The sequence below is a fragment of the Lathyrus oleraceus genome, chromosome 1 (genome assembly GCF_024323335.1).
Source record: "Lathyrus oleraceus cultivar Zhongwan6 chromosome 1, CAAS_Psat_ZW6_1.0, whole genome shotgun sequence".
Lineage (NCBI taxonomy): Eukaryota > Viridiplantae > Streptophyta > Magnoliopsida > Fabales > Fabaceae > Lathyrus > Lathyrus oleraceus.
This window is the reverse complement of record NC_066579.1, coordinates 83422287-83428505: the sequence shown is the minus strand read 5'-3', so window position 1 is coordinate 83428505 and position 6219 is coordinate 83422287. Positions and strand designations below refer to the sequence as shown.

At 37.5% G+C, this 6219-nt stretch overlaps 1 non-coding gene across 1 annotated transcript; it reads left to right on the top strand.

Annotated features, from left to right (window-relative positions):
• Window positions 1-5550: 5550 nt before the first annotated feature.
• Window positions 5551-5657, top strand: LOC127116208 (small nucleolar RNA R71). The gene has a single exon (XR_007801179.1). It is a non-coding gene; the product is annotated as a small nucleolar RNA R71 (small nucleolar RNA).
• The last annotated feature ends 562 nt before the right edge of the window (window positions 5658-6219 follow it).

Here is a 6219-nt window from a genome sequence, read left to right as displayed (position 1 = left end):
CTATGCCCTCCTCTTGGTTATACCCTTGTGCTACTAAATGTGCCTTGTTCCTAGTTATCACTCCGTTTTCATCAAGCTTATTTCTAAAAACCCATTTAGTACCTATGATATGATGATCTCGCGGACGAGGGACAAGTTCCCAAACGTCATTTCTTTTAAATTGATTAAGCTCTTCTTGCATGGCCATTAGCCAACATTCATCAATCAAGGCCTCTTTGGCATTTTTAGGTTCTACTTGTGAAACAAAAGCGAAGTGAGAACAAAAATTACTTATCTTAGAACGAGTCATTACTCCCTTTGAAATATCTCCCAAGATGTTGTCAATAGGATGGTCTTTCGAAAATTTCCAAGCTGGTGGAAGGTCATTCACTTCAGCTATCCTTTCTTCCTCATCTTCTTCATGACTAGTATCTTCCTCCTTCTCATGGGCAACTGTTCTGGACTGATCAGTTTCCTTAACAGCTTCCTTGAGTATGTCTTCTGTAGATACACCTGCGTCATCAAAAGAAATACCTTTTCCGACACTTTTCGGATAAGACTAATCAAAAGAAACATGGACAGATTCTTCAACGGTAAGTAAACGCTTATTATATACTCTATATGCTTTACTTGATTGTGAGTATCCAAGAAAGATACCTTCATCCGCTTTTGCATCAAACTTCCCAATATTTTCCTTACCATTATTCAAAACAAAACACTTACAACCAAATACGTGAAGATGTGAAAAGTTTGGCTTTCTTCCTTTTAAAAGCTCATAAGGAGTTTTATTTAAAATAGGCCAAATTAAGATCCTGTTTAAAACATAACAAGCTGTGCTAACTGCATCATCCCAAAAATATTTTGGTAATCCGCCCTCATTTAGCATTGTTCTTGCCAACTCCTCTAAAACACGATTTTTACGCTCCACAACGCCATTTTGTTGTGGAGTTCGAGGAGCTGAAAAGTTATGCTCAATACCATACTTGTCACAGTACTTATCAAAGTGATAGTTTTGAAATTCACCACCATGATCGCTACGGATTGTAACTATTTTGGAATTCATTTTGTTTTGGGACAGATTTGCAAAATTCTTAAAAGCAGAAAAAGTTTCATCTTTGCTATGAAGGAATATAGTCCAAGTAAATCTAGAATAGTCATCAACGATTACAAAACCATAATAATTTCCACCTAAGCTCTTTGTCCTAGAAGGTCCAAAGAGATCCATATGGAGAAGCTCAAGGGATCGTGAAGTTGAAATTACATTTTTAGATTTAAAAGAGACCCTCGTTTGCTTTCCCATTTGGCACGCGTCACATAGGTGGTCTTTTGAAAATTTTATTTTTGGAAGACCGACTACTAGATCCTTAGATACAACCTTATTAAGCAAATCAAAATTAACATGCGCTAAACGTCTATGCCAAAGCCAAGAATCATCATTCAAGGTAACTAGACATTTAGTACTTGTTAAAGATACATAAAAAAGGTCAAGCATATAGATATTGTTTACTCTTACACCCTTAAACACAACGTTCTGTTCAGCATGTTCAATTATGCAGCAAGTTTTTGTGAAAGAAACTTTATAACCCTTGTCACACAATTGACTTATGCTTAACAAATTGTGTTTAAGCCCCTCTACTAAATGGACATCAGAAATAGTAGTGGTAGAGGGATTACCTACACTACCTTTGCCAAGTATAGCTCCTTTGTTATTGTCTCCATAATTAACATATCCCTTCTTCTTTGCTTTGAAGTCTATAAAAAGCGATATGTCACCGGTCATGTGCCTTGAGCAACCGCTGTCAAGAAACCATCTCCTATCTACGGAAGCAAGGCACTCATCCTACAATATCAAAAGAGAGAAGTTGGTACCCAATTTTCATTGGGTCCAAGTGGGTAAGTGCTAACATGGTTGCCTTTTGTCTTCCATTGATAAATACCTTTAGGAACAAGAAATCTCCTAAACTTGCATTTCTCAATGGTATGGCCAGCGCGACAACAAGAATGACATAAACCATGATGATGTGTTTGTTTATTCTTGTTCATTAAATCCTTTGGAATAAAAGAGTATTTTGCATATGGTGGATTTAATGACTTCTTAAACAACCTAGAGTCAACGGCATAAGTAACCTTAGGTTGTAAGGCTTTTTCCAATTTGACCTTGAGAGAGTTTACCTCTCATTGCCAAATATGACAAGCTTCACAATACCTAACTTTACTACATCCATCAATGTCAATATTTTTTGAATTTTCTGCAATACTAGCTTTTAACCATTCTAAATCTTTTTCAGCTTTGTATACTTTACCTTCCAGAAATGAAAAAATTTGTTTATCGGAAGATAATCTTTTAAAAGCATCTACAGCTTCGTTATGCAGTTTTTCAAAAGCTATTTTCAGTTCAGAAAAAGACATAGAAGAGGAATTATTATAATAGGCTTGTTTTACCTTTTTATCATTGATTTTCTTCTTGTGGTAGGACAGATTTGCGGTTTCATCACTATCACTTGAACTTTGTGTGTTTGATGAATCACTATCACTTTCACATGCAATGTAAGCTCTTCTTTATTTGCTGTACCCTTTTGGTGGAGCTTTTCCTTGATCCTTATACTTCATAGGACAATCTGTTTTATAATGTCCAGATTTACCACAATTAAAACAAGATCCTTTTCCTCTACTCTTCTTATTCTCTTCCTGTTTTGAATCTGTTGATTGTCTTCGAAACTTCATGAGGTTTTTGTCGGAATGCTTGACTCCATTCTTTCGAATGAATCTATTATATCTCCTTACAAAGAGTCCCATTTCCTCATCATCCGAATCTTTGTCACTACTAGAATCATTGTCACTTTGCTCTTTTCGTGAGGACTTAGAGCTAGAGGCCACAAGAGCTATTGGCTTCTTCTCTCCCTCTTTGTCTCTCTTCTTCTCCTTTTCCTTCTTACTTTTGTTCTCAAACTTTTCAAGACTTTCTAATGCTTGCTGATGTTCTTCCAGCTTTCCAAACAGAGTTGTAATCGTAAGTGTCGTTAGATCGTTGGCTTCCTTAATAACTGTTACTTTAGGTTGCCATTCCCTGCTAAGACATCTTAGAATTTTATTAGTGGCTATTTCATTGGAAACAGGTTTTCCAAGTGCATTTAACTGATTAGTGAGATGAGTAAATCTCTTTTGCATGTCGGAGATAGATTCTCCTTGTTTCATGCGAAAGAGCTCAAACTCTTGATTGAGTGTGTTAATGCGGGACTGTTTTACTTCAGTAGTACCCTCATGGGCAACTTCTAAAGCATCCCACATTTCTTTAGCAGTCGTGCAATGGGATACCCGATAATACTCATCAACACCAAGTGCTGAAATTAGCATATTTCGAGCTCTCCAATCACTAGACCACTTTTTCTCATCTTTCTCATTCCAATCAGCTTCTGGTTTAGGAACTATGGCGCCAGCCGCATTTGTCATAGTAATTTGAAAAGGACCATTTTCAATGGCAGCCCATACTGGCCTATCAACAAAATTTATATGAACTTGCATGCAGTCTTTCCAGTAGCCGTAATTTTCACCGTTGAAAATCGGCGCTCTATTATACGCCCCCTTTGGTTCAGAATCCATATCGTTACAGGCAGCCACAGAGCACCAGCGAACCGGCGCTCTGATACCACTTGTTAGACGGTGTGGCTAGTGATCGAGAGGGGGGGTGAATAGATCACCTCTTTAAAATAAACGGATTTAAAAAATCTTATCAGAGTTATTGAAACTTAGCGGAAAATTACAGTCGCGAATCGACTTCCGTCTATTCTGAACCGCTACTAGAAAACCGGACACGCGAATTTATTGCTGGATTTGAATTAGAACGATAGAGATTATTAACACCAGAATATTATCAAATCAAATGCACTTATCACTAAATCCTAATTCTAATGAATAAAACTCAGCTAACAGTTTTGTCAAACAATTGGTGTGTATGTGATCAATGATGAACAATGGTGGAGTTTAGATAAAGAAGTTTTCTTGCCACTATTGTATCACGAAATGTACAGCCACAACATACCAAATGAAATCACAAAACTGTTGAAAACGTAAAGAGAGATAAGGAAAGAATACGATACGCAGAGATTTGGTAAGGAAGTTCCCCACTGTTGTCCTCGTGTGTGGGTACGTCTCCCTCTCAATTTCAAATGAAATTGAGAACTGTAATTATCAATAATGCCGAATTCGTTGATACAAGGTTACTATACAAAGACAGAATTCTAAATCCCAAGATCTTCTTCTTGTATAAAACCTCCACTTGATCTGAGCTCGATCAAGAATTTCCTGCAAGAAATTGCAAACAATTCACCGGTTCCACGACCTGTTTGCGAAATTACTCAATTTCCAAACCTTACGCTACGGCTGAATCTGTTCCGCAAACGTGACTAACAAACCCGCAAGAACACTCCAGTTCTTGAAGGACAAACCATTTGGTTTTTCCTCGAAACCCCCTTCAACCTTCAACTCAACTAGATCCTCGATCGTTCCACTGAACACCTCAGCTAGATCCTTGATCGTTCCACTGAACGTTATCTCGTTGATCCTTTAATCCAAAGAACAAGAATGATTATGTGTTGATGTTCTTGAAGAAAAGAGATTGAGAAGATGAAGAAGATGAAGTCTCTTTCAGGTTTCTAACTGCTCAAACAATTGCTTCTACACACTCCTTTGATTGGTGTTACAATTGTTTTTCACTTGTGAATTCGTCGCCTTCCACTGCTGTCAAAATACTTCTTATATATGAAAGACAGAAGTTGTTAGTAGACAAAACAGAATTATGTATTGATACAAAAGCTTATGCATCGATGCATACTGTGGCTTTGATTAATTTTAGAGAATTAATGTAAGCATGTATCGATACAAAGCTCGTATGTATCGATACATAAAGCATTTTAACTAAGCATGTATCGATACCAAGCTCGTATGTATCGATACATAGAGCATTTTAACTAAGCATGTATCGATACAAGGCTCGTATGGATCGATACATACTGAAGCAAAAACGTTTTGTGATTTAAACACATTTATGGATCGATGCATATGAACATGTATTGATACATACTGACACAAAACAGTTTTTATGAGTTCTTTGAAGAAATGTATCAATGTGGATCTTTATGTATAGACACGAAACAGTAGTATAGGCTAAAAACACAATTGAACCATGTAACATAATGCACAACCAACAATTGGACAATGATCACACAATTTGCTATCATTCAAAACTTATTCAAAGTAAAGAATTTGCTCACAACTGCGGCTACAGTGTTCGGGTTTATGCACATATGCTCGACCTTAAGGGCTAATGCGTCCATTTTAGCTTGCATCATGTCTATAGAGCTTAGTTCATGCACTCTTCCTTGGGCTTCCTTCTTCTCAACTGTCGCTCGTTCGACTCCCTATGATTGATGGTTTTGAGCCATATCTTCGATGAGGGCACTAGCTTCAGGATAAGGTTTGTTCATCAGAGCACCGCCTGCGGCAGCGTCGATGGTCATCTTTGTGTTGTAATGAAGTCCATTATAGAAGGTTTGAATGATTAACCAATTTTCTAAACCATGATGTGGGCATGCTTGTAACAACTCTTTATATCTCTCACAAGCTTCGAACAGCGATTCTCCTTGGTTTTGGGTAAATCTAGTTATATGGTTTCGAAGAACGGCGGTTTTACTCGGGGGAAAATATCTAGCAAGAAAATCTCTTCTAAGGTTATCCCAAGTCGTAATGGAATTGGGTGGAAGGGAATCTAACCATGATAGGGCTTTATCTCTGAGAGAAAAAGGAAATAATCTTAAACGTATTGCCTCAGGAGAAGCTCCATTGGTTTTAAAAGTGTTTGCTAATTGAAGAAATATTTTTAAATGTTGGTTTGGATTCTCAGTAGCGAGACCTGCGAATTGTCTCTGTTGCACTAGTTGCAACAGGGATGGTTTAAGTTCAAAATTATTAGCTGGGATGGTTGGGTTTACTATACTAGAACTAGGTTCTTCGTTTGATGGTTGAGCGAAGTCCTTAAGAGGTCTTTGGTTTTGATCTTCGGCCATAGCTCTCTTAATTCTATGAAAGAATAAACGTGCGCGCGCGTAACATTCAGGTTCTGCCAGAGGATATACTAAGCTTAAACTTCCGGTGCTGCGAGTTCTTCGCATTGACCGGCGGGAAATAGCCTAAGTCTAAACGATATAACAACAGGAAAATGAAATTTGACGAAATTGGTCCCCA